Source organism: Scyliorhinus torazame, chromosome 19, assembly GCF_047496885.1.
Source record: "Scyliorhinus torazame isolate Kashiwa2021f chromosome 19, sScyTor2.1, whole genome shotgun sequence".
Classification (NCBI taxonomy): Eukaryota; Metazoa; Chordata; class Chondrichthyes; order Carcharhiniformes; family Scyliorhinidae; genus Scyliorhinus; species Scyliorhinus torazame.
In genome coordinates, this window is record NC_092725.1 from 80018053 (window position 1) to 80032624 (window position 14572).

Below are 14572 nucleotides of genomic sequence, written 5' to 3' on the forward strand. Positions count from 1 at the left end.
GGATTAGTTAGAATGCTCTTTCAGACTCAATGAGATGAATGGCCTCCTTCTGCCCTGTAAGGATTCTATGATTCTATGAATATTCATCCCTCAAACAACATCATGAGAATAGACTATCTGGACATTTTCACATTGCTGTTTGTGGGAGCTTGCTGTGTGCAAATTGGCTGTTTTGTTTCGTGTATTCCAACAGTGACTCCACTTCAAAAGTACTTTATTGGCTGGAAAGCACTCTGAAACGTCCATTGGCTATAAAAGTGCTACATAAAAAAGTACATTTTTCTTTCCGACTTAAAAGATTGGCAATGCTCAAAGTAGAAAAGTCATCCGGTCTGGATTGGATGCATCCTAGGTTGCTGAGGAAAGTAATGATGGAAATTGCAGAGGCCACAAATTGTTACCCCGCTGTTAAAAAAAGGGAAAATGGATAAACTACAGGCTGGTGTAATTATACACTTTCACAGACTTCATTTGTGAATACAGAAATGATTTATTAATAAAAAAACAGCAGCCTTATGGCTGCACATAGCTCCTTACATTTCTTCTGCATAAGACAGCTCCACCCCCTGGGGTGACTACCCATTTTGAGTCCTAATTGTCCCCTAAGCCAGGTGACCATGACTCTGCTGTGTTGCCCTTAAAGGGATAATAACCACATCCTTCCTGTTTAATGCGACAATTTTAAATATATATATTTTTATTCAAAATAGATTTTCATTATAACAAGATATAACAAAACAATATACAGTAAACACCATTTCAAAATAAACTACCCACATCTAACCCCTCCTCCAAAACCCCTCATAAACAAACAAAACTTAACAAAAACCATACCCCCAGCAACTGACGGTAACCATCTCCCTGAAAAAGGAAATGAAAGGCTGTCATCTGGAATAGAACCCATCCACTGACCTTCTCAAGTTACAAAAACTCCACCAGATCACTCAGTCAGGCCGAGGCACTGGGCGGAACCGAGGACTTAAACATGAGCAGAACGTGCCTCAGGGCTATCAAAGAGGTGAAGGCAAGGACGTCCGCCTTCACCCCGGTGAGTCCAAAGCACCAAAAATAGCCACCAACAGAAATAGCTCCAGCTGAATACCCAGAATCCCTGACAAGGTGCTGGAAAAGGAGACCCAGAAACTAACCAGTTTAGGGCAAGAACAAAACATGTGCGGATGGTTCGCTGGTCCCCAAGCACAACGATCGCATCTATCCTCGACCCTCAAGAAGAAACCACGCCCTGGTCAAGTGCACCCTGTCCACCACCCTGAACTGGATCAAGCTGAGCCTGGCACAAGAGGAGGTAGAGATGACCCTGTGAAGAGCTTCACTCCGCACCCCCCCCTCCCCCCCCATCAAACACCAGAGCTAGTTCACCCTCGCACTTCTCTGTACTTCCTCCAACAAAGCCTGCCCTGTCGACAGGATCCGGCCTGAATATCTGAAATCCCCCCCTCACCCAACTCAGCCAGAGGCAAGACCCTGTCCAAGAGCGGGGCGGGGGCGATGATCCCAGGGGACATGAAGGAATCTCCTTGTGCAAAAAGTCAGAAACCATCAAATATCTAAAAACATTAGAGGGAGATGGAACTTCTCCAATAACTCCTCCATACCGGTGAACCTCCCTTCAATAAACATATCCCCAAACCTCTCCACTACCCCGCCCCACCCATGCCCTGAACAACGAGTCCAAGCCAGACAGCACAAACAAATGGTTCCTGCAAATAGAGGCCAACATTGACATGAGCACAGCTTAAAATGCTGCCTAAACTGCCTCCAAATCTTCAAAGTGGTTATCATCACCGGGTACATGGTGAATCTTGCAGAGGAAACAGAAGCGGGGCAGTGACCAGGGCCCTCAAACTCGAACCTCTGCACAAGTCCGCCTCCAACCACCCCCACATAGAATCTGGATCCTTAAGCCACCCCCGCACCTTTTCAATATTTGTAGCCCAGTAATAAAATGGCAAATTAGATAAGGCCAAGCCCTCAGCTGCCTCTCTCGGTAGAAACATCCTACAAATCCGTGGGGTCTTGCCCGCACAAATAAAGGAGGATACCACTTTGTTGCCTCTACCAAAGAAAGAATTGGGGAGAAAGACTGGGAGACACTGAAACAAAAACAAAAACCTTGGGAGGATATTCATTTTTACAGTCTGCACCCTGCCCACCAAAGGTCAGAGAGAGATCATCCAACTTTTACAAATCGGGCATTTACCAGACTAGCGAAGTGAAGCATGTGAAGCGATGACCAATCATGGGCCACCTGGATTCCCAGATAATGGAAGCTAGTCCTGGCCAGTTGAAATGGCATCTTTTCCAGATCAGCTCCCCTTCCTGGTGATTCACCGTAAATTATTCAATTTTGTTGTCCAGATTCAGCTTATACCCCAAGGAGTCAAAACTCCTAAGTAGCTTCATTATCTCCTCTGCATTGGAAAGTGGGTCCGTGATATACGTAAGCAGATCATCCGCATATAAAAACATCCTATGCTTCTTCCGCCATTCCCCCCCCCCCCAATTCTATCTCCCTCACCCAGTGGATGACCTTAACGCAGTGGCCAGAGGCTCGATTGTCAAGACAAACAAATTGGACAGCCCTCCCTTGGACCCCTGTTCAATTGACAGTAACCTGAACTCAGGGCATTCGGACGCATACCCACAGTGGGGCCCTGTATAAAAGCCAAATCCATGATGTAAATTTTAGCCCAAAGCCAAGCCTCCCAAGAACTTCAAATAGGTGCCCCACTCAACCCTATCAAACGCATTTTCAGCGTCCATTGAAATAATCACATGAAGCTCAGGCTCAGGGAGGGGGAAAGAACAACATTCAACAATCGCCATGTTGGTCGATAACTGCCAGCCCTTGACAAAACAAGTCTGTTCCTCCGAAATCACCCCTGGAAGGCAGACCTCCAAAAGCATTGCCAACACCTTCACCAACAGCTTAGCATCAGCGTTCAACAACGAAATAGGTCGGTACGATCCACACTATGCAGGATCGTTATCCTTCTTCAGCATCAGGGAAATCGATGCCTACACCAGCATGGCTGGCAACACCGCCCAGGACAAGAAATCATTGAACATATTAGCAACAGTGGGATCAACTGACCTGCAGACATTTTATAGAATTTGATAGGGAACCGATCCGGTCCCGGAGCTTTACTCGATTGCATTAATCCGATACACTTCATAGCCTCCTCCAATCCCATCCTTGACTCCAATTCCTCCCTTCTCCCCTGCTAACCACCTGGAAAAACAACCCGTCCAGAAACTGCATCATTGACAGTCTCTCCTCTACAGGCTTTTATAGAGCTCTTGATAAAAGGCCTCAAATGCCACATTAACCTTCCCTGGGACAGAAACCAATCCACCACCCAAATCCCTTATCTGCACCATGTCCCGGGAGGCAGCCTGTCACCTCAGCTGGTGCGCCAAAAGATGACTGGCCTTTTCCCCATATTCGTAAAAGGTCCCCTTGAGCAGCTGGTTCATCGCCTTGCTCATTGAGCAAGAACAAAAACATATATCAACCCACACCTGGGAAGCCAATATTCCATCTCCCACATATGTTGAAGGATTATACTGAGCACTTCCCAAACCTTGGCAGCTACCTCTCTCAAAAGGGCACCATTGACAGGGAGATTCAATGTTGGATCAGCTGCACTAGCTCAACCTCTGCAAATAACAGTGGCAAATGTTTGACAACAAAGATAAGTCAACAGGTCTGAGTGTATCGTCACCACACTCCTGTACAACAGCGGGAGCTGGACTGTAATTCAGCAACAAATAAGAGCGCTAGAGAAATTCTATCAGCAATGCCTCTGCCGCATCCTCCAGGTTCAATGGAAGGCCATTGAACAAACGCTAGTGTACCTCTTGAAACCAGCTCCACAAGCATTTATGAAAATCTCCGACAAAATCACCTGACCACTGTGTCAGGATAGTCGAAAAGTACCCTCCTCTTCCAGGTTCTGTTTTCTGTTGTCTCCATTCTCAAACAGCCAGCACAGCAGAACTGATCTTAAAGACTGGGTGGAACTTTCTACCAATCGTTCAAAATGATGACAACCTGTCCATCAAACTGCTTTAAGTCCCGTTATCTTCATGATGAGGCAGAGAAGGAAAGAAAAGGAAGCAAATCTTGCATTCCGGATCCCACTGCCTCAGGAGACAACCTGCCGCATGTGCCCAAGCATCTGCGGGTCAAGTAAATGCCAATTCAGGCCCATGAAGACCCATGGCAGAAACATAAACCGTGAGCAGATTTGCTCGAGGCACAGCCAATGATGTTTCTCCTAAGAGGAGAGAGAGTTAAGGGCAGATTTGATAGAGCTTCTAAACATTTTGAAAGGTTTTGATGGTGTAAATCATAGAATCACCACAACCTACAGCATAGAAGGAACCATTCAGCCCATTGATCTGTTCTCACTCGCTGAAATAGAAGCTGTGTGTACTTTTGAAAAATATTTTGCTTCCAACATGACATTGATATTACTGCCAAATGACTAAAGGAGCCAATGTGGTATATATTTGGACAAGGGAAGGGACGGGACTTTCACTCGAAATGAGGGTTCTTAGGTGGATATGTGGGGGTTGTGTGCTAAAAGGGGATCTTTGGGCTTTCCTAGGGCCGGGCAAGTGGGAAAGGGACCCGGGCGGGGGCCTCCACGCTGGCCGGTTTAAGTCGGCCAGTGAACGGGAGTGAGGTGAGGGGAGGGGCTGCGGCCATCGGAGCCTGGCAGAACAGGGTCCGAGTGGTCTAGCCGGGGTGGAAAGTTGGGGGGAAGGAACCGAGGTTGGGAGGAGGAGTTTTACAAGAGGCAGTGGACGGGAGGAGCTGGAGACCTGGGGTGGGGGTGACTACGGGTAATCCCGGATTCCTTTTTGTCATTTGTTTATGTAAACATGCGGGTTGAGGTTTGGGGGTTGGTGGGTATATGGGATTGTTGTTATTATGGGGACTGACATATCTTGCTGATTATTGTTTATTGTTGATGGATGTAAATGTGGGAGAAAATGTGAAAAAGGAGAATAAATTTAAAAAAAAAAGATATTACTGCCAAATTTCATTGAGCAGACTTTTATGAAACATACCAAGTACATTCTCTTCAGAATGTTTAGATCCAGTCACAATCATCAGAATTTGGATGTTAACTTGCATTTTGATTTTCCTTCAATAAAGATCAGCTGGTCAATCCCACAAAGGTGTCAGTTATGGATGCATTTCACTGCTCCTGCTGTCTGGAGTTTATAAAATACAGAATGGTGATTTGAGAAGAAAGGGGCTTGCTTGTAGCCTCCCACGTTTTGTATCCGTTGTAGACTCGTGTAAAATATTGCATTTAACTGGCTGAGGAAAGAGCAAGAAAACTCTACAGTTTGCACATTACTATTACTTTTTTAAATCCTTCATTACCTAATGATTCAAAACATATATATAATGTATCAATAATTACATTCCTTATTTTCTGTCTTTTTGGGGAGAGATGACCTTCACTGCCTGGATTGAATCAGAATTTATGTCCCAGAGAGGAATGAAAAGTGATCTAACACACTCTGGCACTCATTCACTAATCAAATAGCAGAGACTTAATTTAATCTTTCTAGGCTAGGTTTGAACTTGTACCCCAAAGGTGAAACAGTAGGCTTTGAACAGACTGCGACACCCAGTCCTTCAGCAGAGAATAGAAAGCTTCATTTCATCTGACTGGGTTATTTAACCCTTGTTTCAGAGGACAAAAGAAAATCTTTGAATATTCTGTGACACCCAGTCACCATTAAAGTGCTGAGAAATTTGGTTAATTTATCTGGGCTGAATTTGAACACATGTCAAGGATGGGGAATAAAGTCTGCGAAAACAGGATCAGCCAGTTAACATCACAGAGCAGAACCTTATCTTATTTGGGCTGGAAACAAACTAATATCCTAAAAATTAAAAGGCAATTATTAATATTCTGACTTCATGGTCTATTGTAGTGTTAACTCATGCAGTACACATCTAAATTTCCAAAGTACGCTGCTGGTGGGCAAGGTTCCCTAACAGATGCACAGTCAGATAATGACAGTGCACAATCAGTTCCTGGTTTTGTTTTGAAGTCCGTCTTTTTCCTCTCAAATGCAAAATATAATTTTCATTTCTTTGTTTGGCCAATCCTTTTAATTGTGTCACCTATTGTGTGGTTTTTGTTGAATCTTCAGCCATTTTAGGATGTACAATTTTTACTTTTACTAGAGCAATTATTATTTTAAACAAAGCTTTGAGGAAAATGTATTTTTCAAATGGTAAATTTCAATAGTTTTTCCATGAGCATGGTCTTTTACCCAAATTTTTGAACAAAATGGTGATCTTGTGTATCTTGGCCAAATACAAACATATAAATTAGGTGCAGGAGTAGGCCGCTCGGCCCCTCAAGCCTGCTCTGCTATTCAATAAGATCATGACTGATCTGATTTTAATCTGAACTTCAACTTACTTATCAGGAACATATCTAGCTGTCTTAAAAATATTCAAAAACTATGCTTCCCCTGCCTTTTGAGGAAGAGAGTTCCAACAGCTCACAACCCTCAGAGAAAAAAAATTCTTATGTACACCATTGTACCCAGGGTTAATTGTGTTTCGCATTTCTGTATCAGAGCAAATTATGAGAATTGTTCCCTCTGACCGAGAAGTTGTTTTATGATTGATAGTTACAGCACAAAATCAAGATAACTGCACAGTAAATAGCATACCTTATCAGCTCTGGAATCATTTGTTTATTACCAACTAGCACGCAATATTGGATATTACCTGGTGTCAGCCTCCTGAGTGTCAATCACGGATCTGGCGAATCAGATACCGTTTTTCATTGGAATTGGTCGTTTTCCACATGACACCAATGCTAGCCCCTCAATTGTCGCTGAATCGGCTTAGGTGCGGCACCAGTTTTGCTGTCGTAGACATCCGTGAATCGTGCCCCGGCGTCAACACTTGGTCTCAGGAACGGGGAATCCCGCCCACTGTTTTATAAGTCATTAAATAGCAGATAAGGTCTATGATCTATTTGAAGCATGTGGAAGGAATTATCTTCATCGTCTAGTCACCTAATTTCTTTTTAATTACCCAAATGATTTTATTTTTAAATGTCAGATGTCCCAGCTAAGATGAAAGCTTGTCTTCATGTTGCGTAATTTCAAGAAGCAATTAGGTATAGCTCTTGGGGCTAAAGGAGTCAAGAGATATGGGGGAAGGCAGGATCAGGGTTTGAACTTGATGATCGGCCATGATCATAATGAATGACGGAGCAGGCTCGAAGGGCTGAATGGCCTCCTCCTGCTTCTATTTTCTATGTATGTTTCTATGTCTGGCATTCCAAATGAAGTTACATCAGACGGTGGGCACCGTTCAACTCTGAGGAATTCTAAGAGTTGGCATAATAATATGAGTTCAGTCAAGTCACCAACTCACTAAAGTTTTAACAGGTAAAAGCAAGGCAGCAAACAGCTAAAATTACAGTGATGATTCTGGAAAACTGCACAACCCTTGTCAACTGGCACATTACACTGGGTGAGGTATAGAGAGCTCCCCAGTTCAAAAAGAGTTTGGCAAACCATGCTACTGGCTAACTATGAAAATTGATGATAATAAAGAGTGCCAAAGAGCAATTTAAATTGAACACAGACCTGACTCTAAATAATGGTATGAATGAACATGATAAACCGAGAAAATGAGGAATGGTCAGAACTTAACCAGTCGGGAAAAGGAATGGATGTTTGTGAAAATGCAAATAAACCTTGACTTGAAAATAGACACCAAAGGTTCAAGTATCATGTGAGTGGGGCCGCATGGTGGCACAGTGGTTAGCATTGCTGCCTATGGCGCTGAGGACCCGCGTTCGAATCCCAGCCCTGGGTCACTGTCCGTGTGGAGTTTGCACATTCTCCCCGTGTCTGCGTGGGTATCACCGCAACCCAAAGATGTGCAGGGTAGGTGGATTGCCCATGCTAAATTGCCCCTTAATTGAAAAAAAATAATAATTGGGTACTCTAAAAAAAAATTTTTAAGTATCATGTGAGAAATCTGACATACCAGCAAAAAAAATTTTTTTTAAATGGCAGAGCTACCATTTTTAAAGGGCACTGAAACCCGAGCTACATACCCTGTAACCCACATGATGCCATTCAGGCAACCCACAATCACCAAAACACAATACAGAGCATTGCAGTAAAACCAAAGGCAATCATCAGCAGAACAGTGAACCAGAACTAAAGCCAGCCAAACAGAGATTCCAGATAGAAATAGCTCCCAATACCAAGAAGAATAAGCCCTGTATCCTAGCAACAAAGAATAACAGAGTAATGAGAAAACCACATAAGAGATGTTATTTATCAATGACTTTGTAGTTGTTTGAACTGTTCCCATTGCAACTATGGGACTGTTCAGACTTAATCATTTGTTTTTTGATGTCAAGGTTTAGTTTCCTTCTAAGGAGGGAGATGTTTTGCTATGGAATTGTACCCATGTATCGGTATGATTCACAAGATGAACACTAACTGTTCCCTTTGATCCACAAGTTGTTTTATGATTACCAGCTGTAGTGCAAAAGCAAGATGACTATATAGAAAATAATACATTTTACTATTCTAAGTGATTTAAACTACAGAAATTTACAATACAGGAGGCTGTCAAACAACTATCTGCTTGGTCTGTGTTGTGTTATGCTTCTTCATGTAGCATAAGCTGCTTCCTTGATGTATACTCTGACAAAGGAAGGTTCAGACTTGGAGATAGGTTTAACACATTTATTGAACAGTTAACAAGTCTCCTACTTGAGTTCGACTCTCCTGCTGATCTTGCTATAGAAACTCAATCTAACTAACCAGTCTGCTCTAATCCATGCGGTGGGTGTGATGCTCTGATCTGCCCCTGTCCTTCACTCTAAGTGTCGCCTGTGGAAAGAGAAAGAGCATGTGTGCCCTGTCCTTTTATATGGGTAGCCCCCTTGCGGTCGTGTCACCTCTGGGTGTGTCTTGACTGCCCATTGGTCGTGCCCTATCTTACTGACCTCTTGGTTGAATGTCTGTGTGTCATGATGTCTCTGGTGCTCCCTCCCTCCCTAAGTGTTTACCTAGTTGCAGTGTACCTACATTAACCCCTTGTGTATTTACAATGATGCATATCACCACAGTCTGATTCCACTGTCTTTCACCACATTTTTTAATTCAGTTTTTACTATATGTGAAGCCCTCAAATTCTGAATATATTTACCTAATTTCCTGTTAATCTTCCTCACTGTACTCAAAGGAGTCTCAGTTTCCCTTATCACTGCTCTAACTGAAGCCTCTCGTCACTTGGATCTTTAGTTGTTCAATACCAAGTGTCCTTTTATCCTTCAGTGGTATGTGAGTGTGGCTGACAAAGCCCATCCTTAATTGTCTTTGAGAAGGTGGTGGTATGCCATCTTCTTGATCCATGAGAGACAACATGATGTCAGTACATTGCTGTTAGGAAGAGCGTTCGAGGTTTTTGACCCAGGAGCGATATATTTTCAAACCAGGATGGTGTGTGACTTGGAAGAGAATTTGCAGGAATTGGTGTTCCCATGTGTTCGGCTTTGTCCTTCAGGGGGTAGAGGTCACGAGTTTAGAAAGTGTTGATGAAGGAGCCTTGGCGACTTGAATCTTGCACGTGTTACACTGTGACCCAGTAGTGGAGGGAGTGATGGTTTCAAAGTTTATGAGTGTTGTTGGAGTTATATCCCATCACACCCGACTTGTGCCTTGTAATGGCGGGCACACTTTGAAGAGTTAGGATGTGGTTACTCACCACAGAATTCCCAGACTTCTATCTGTTCTTGTAGGCATCGTATTTATATGACAAGCATTGTTATGCTTCTGGTCAATGTTAACTTCTAGGATTTTGAAGGTGGGGAATGCAGCGATGGTTTTCTTTATATGTTCATGGGATTTGGGTGTTGCTGGCTAGGCCAGCTTTTATTGCCCTTTCCTAATTTCCCTTAAGAAGGCGGTGGTCAGGGTGGCATGATGACGCAGTGGTTAGCACTGCTGTCTCGAGGCACCGAGGACCCCGGTTCAATCTCAGCCCTGGGTCACTGTCCATGTGGAGTTCGCACATTCTCCCTGTATCTGTGCGGCTCTCATCCCCACAACCCAAAAAGATGAGCAGCGTAGGTGAATTGGTCATGCTAAATTGTGAAAAAAAGAATTGGTACTCTAAATTTTTTTAAAAAGAGGTCGTGGTGAGCTGCCTTCTTGAACCACTGAAGTCCATGTGTTGTAGGTACACCCACAGTGATGTTGGGAAGGGAGCCCAGGATTTTGACCCAGTGGCAAGGAAGGATTGCCAATATATTTCTAAGTTATAGATGGTATAACTCATGGGTTTGGAAGGTGCTGTCAAAGGAGCTTTGGTGAATTTTTACAGTGCATCTTGTAGCTGGGGCATACTGTTGCCACTGGGCAGAGAAAGTGAATGTTTATTATAGTGGATGGGGTGCCAATCAAGCGGCTGTTTTTTCCTGGATGGCGTTGAACTTTGGAGCTGCACTCATCTGAGCAAGTGAAGAATATTCCATCAGACACCTGACTTGAGCTGATTTAATGGTGGACAAGCTTTGTGGGGTCAGGATGTGAGTTACTCTCTGCAGAATTCCCAGCTTCTGACCTGCTCTTGTAGCCACAGCATTTAAGTGGCTGGCCCAGTTCAGTTTCTGGTAAATGGTAATCCCCATATTTTGATCGTGAGGGATTCAGTAATGGTAGTGCCACTAAATGCCAAGAGAAGATGGTTAGATTCTCTCTTGTTGGAGATGGTCATTGACTGGCAATTGTGTAGCGTAAATATTACTCGCCACTTGTCAGCTCAAGCCTAAATGTTTCCAGGACTTTCTGCATGTGGGCACAAACTGCTTCATTTTATTAGGAGGATAGGATCAAATGCTTCTGAACACTGTGCAATCATCCTGGAATATACTCACTCTGATCTTATGATGGAGAGGTTATTGTGAAGCAATTGCAGATGGTTTGGGCTAGGACATTGTCCTGAGGAACTCCTGCAGAAATTTTCTGGGGCTAAGATGATTGGTCTCTCACAACCACAATTATTTTCCTTTGTGCCAGGTGTAGTGATCTCTGTATATGTAAATACATAAAGGGTTAATGTGTAGTCAGTACAGTCAGATGAAGGCACACTGACAAGGGGTATATAAACAACCACAATCTGTTTACCCGCTCTCTTTGGATGTGTTGTAGCTAGAGGACAGAAGTATAGCAAGCTCAGAGTGTAAAGTATATATTTCATTGTTAATCTAAATCTACCTGGTCTAATTCGAACACTAGTAAAGGTATTAAAGAAAAGAACTCACAAGAAAATTGATTAGTTACTCAATACATTATTTGTTGTCAACTGGACGACTTTGAGTATTCATCATCTAAGTTATGTTCAACTCGGCAGAAACAAATGAGTAACAAATATTACTCCCAAGTAATATAACATGGTACCAGGATAAAAGCTTTAAGAATTTATTACAAGATAGAATAGGCAAGAAAAAAGAAAGTTGCAGTACCGACTGTTAGACTGTGGAAGACTTCACAGCAAACGTATCCTCGACAACAAATCGACTCGATGGACCACGTTCAAGCTCCACGGCAGCTGAAAACCTCTAGTAATTTAAATTGGAAGTTGTTTAAACGACAGTTCCAACTTTATCTAGAAACGCATGGTCTAAATACTGCCTCTGAAGCCAGAATAATAGCACTGCTACTGTCAATGGCAGGTCAGCAAGCTAGAGAGATATATGATTAATTTATATTCTCAGAAGGTGAAGACAAAAGGAAACTCGGTGTGAATATTGTGAAGTTTGATGACCACTGCAAGATGCAGACTAATGAAATACTGGAGTGTTTCAGGTTTCATAAACGGTTACAGAAAAACAGCGATTACAAGCTTTGTCACCGACCTAAAACTGCTAGCACAAACATGGAATTTCACTGATTTGTAAGATTCATTAATAAGGGATCAAATTGTTTATGGACTTTGTGTTGAAAGTTTGAGAGAAGCATTATTGAGGCAAAACAACCTAACGCTCAAAATTGTGATCGAAAAATGTATGTCGCATGAGCAAAGCAGAAATCAATACTTGGAATTTTATCACCGGGAAAAGGGAGCGAAAGTCCACCACGAGGTTGAGAGTGTTAAAATGGTGTCGCAGACAGCAAAGAAGCACGTTCAGGATGGCAGCTACCTTGTGCGCGCACACTCCAACTCGGGACATGCGCAGTTCGTACAAAGATGCGGGGCTCAAGAGAAGAAGTCTGCGCATGCGCCAGAGAGACAATGTCATAACGTGCTACCGATCTGGTAACACCCACTTAAAGGGGAAATGTCCTGCACAAGGAAAAAATGTTTAAAATGCTCAAGGTTCAACCACTTTGCATCCCAATGCAAGTCACCAGCGATTTTTCAGAATCCAACTTTGAAGCAACAAAATATCAATGTTCGCAGCATTGAAATGATGGAAAATAAAGAATCCAAGAAATATTTTACGGAAGATGAAGAATACTTCTCCTTAGAAAATACTTTCTTTGTCGGAATAGTAAAAACAGAAGATGAACTTCAAACAACAACAAAGGCTCATCAGCAAATAAATCAAGTGAATGGTCCACAACAGTACAAGTCAATGATGTACCAATACTTTTCAAACTTGACACTGGGCTTCAGCAAACTTGATGACTAGCAAAGATCTGCCATCAATCCAAGGGGAACTCGAGATGATACCGGCTGCATGCAAGTTAAAAGATTATAATGGCAACCAAATTGTTTCCAAAGGTTCAAGCCATTTAAAAGTGGTCAATAAGGTCAAGGGAATACTACGTTTTGAGATCATGGATGACTAGAAATCTTCGCTGTTAGGTGCTCAAGCCTGCAAGGACTTGCGGCTTGTCCAAAGAATCTTCATGCATACCAAAGACACATCTCGAATGGATGATGACATCCAGCAACTTCTTAGTGAATACCCTGATGTATTTTGAGGTATGTGTACATTACCATACAATTACAAAGTTTTTCTTAAAAAGGATGCAAAACCCATCATTCATCCACCAAGAAGAGTACCAGCTCCACTGAGAGAACAACTCAAAGCAGAGTTAACACGATTACAGTCTCAAGGAATCACCTCAAAAGTCACGCAACCGACTGACTGGATCAGCTTATTGGTCTGTGTCAAGAAGCCTTCAGGTGATCTACGAATCAGTATGGATCCCAAAGATCTAAACAAGAACATCCGTAGGGAACACTACCCTAATCCCAAGCGAGAGATTACTTGTGAGATGGCAAACGCTCACATTTTTACCAAACTTGGCGCTTCACAAGGTTTCTGGCAGATGCAGCTAAATGATTCAAGCAAAGTACTCTGTACATTCAACACACCATTTGGACGTTACTGTTTTTATCGAATGCCTTTCGGGATCATCTCAGCCTCAGATATTTTTCACCAAATTATGGAGCAGATGACGGAGAGCTTTGAAGGTGTCAGAGTTTATGTAGATGACATCATCAACTGGTCAACTACTGAAGAAGACCATATTGCAAGACTGAAAAAAATATTTTACAGGATCCACCAGTATGGACTAAAGCTCAACAGATCTAAGTACACATTTGCGTGTTCATCTTTGAATTTCTTGGGTGATACAATTTCAGCTCAAGGCGTCAGGCCAGACAATGAGAAAATATCTGCAATACAGAACATGCAGCAGACAAAAGATAAAAAAGCTGTGCTTCAATTTCTGGGATTCATCAATTTCCTGGGGAAATTCATTTCAAACTTATCGACGAGGGTGTCAGCTCTACAAACTTAATTTTAAAAACAACAGAATTTGAGTGGACTCCACGCCACCAGGAAGAATGGGTGGACATCAAGCATCAAGTGATGACAGCTCCTATTCTGACTAATTTTGAACTAACCAAACCTACAAAGATCTCAACCAATGCCAGTCAAGATAGAATTGGTGTGGTACTACTTCAGCAAGACAACCAAACAGACTGGGTTCCAGTCGCATATGCATCCAGAGCGAAGACTGCCACGGAGTGCATGTATGCGCAAATAAAAAAAGTGTCTTGGACTGATTACAGGTATATCAAAGTTTCACGACTACGTGTACAGACTACCTACATTCATCGTAGAAACCCATCACAGACCTCTGGTTAATATCATTGATAAGAATCTCAATGATATGATTCCTCGCCTGCAATGAATGATGATGAAGTTGAGGAAGTATGACTTCACACTAGTCTACACTCCTGGAAAAGATCTCATCATAGCCGACACACTATCAAGATCCATCAATATAGAAAGCACACTTCCTGAATCAATTAACAATATAGAAGCTTAATTACAGTTGTACAAGGAAACTCTTCTGGCATTTGATGAAAATTTGCAGCAAATTCGTACGGAGACACAGAAAGATGCGACCTTGCTACGAGTAATACATCCTCTCCAGCATGCTTGGCCAAAAGGACACTGTCCACAATTTCAAAATATCCAGGCAGAACTAACTGTAGTAGATGGATTGC

The 14572-nt window shown here is 42.6% G+C and overlaps 1 protein-coding gene and 1 long non-coding RNA gene across 4 annotated transcripts in view; one reads left to right on the plus strand and one right to left on the minus strand.

Annotated features, from left to right (window-relative positions):
* wnt5b (wingless-type MMTV integration site family, member 5b) overlaps window positions 1-14572 on the plus strand; it is a 186001-nt gene that overhangs the window by 51780 nt on the left and 119649 nt on the right. The window lies entirely within an intron of this gene.
* The window catches only part of LOC140396250 (uncharacterized), a 78321-nt gene that overhangs the window by 37052 nt on the left and 26697 nt on the right, over window positions 1-14572 (minus strand). The window contains exon 4 of one of the 2 annotated variants that reach the window (XR_011936497.1): window positions 4866-5356. The exons of the other annotated variant lie outside the window; for it this stretch is intronic. This is a non-coding gene — a long non-coding RNA (uncharacterized lncRNA). Of the gene's footprint in view, window positions 1-4865; window positions 5357-14572 lie in introns of those variants that run through there. 2 annotated transcript variants of the gene reach the window in all.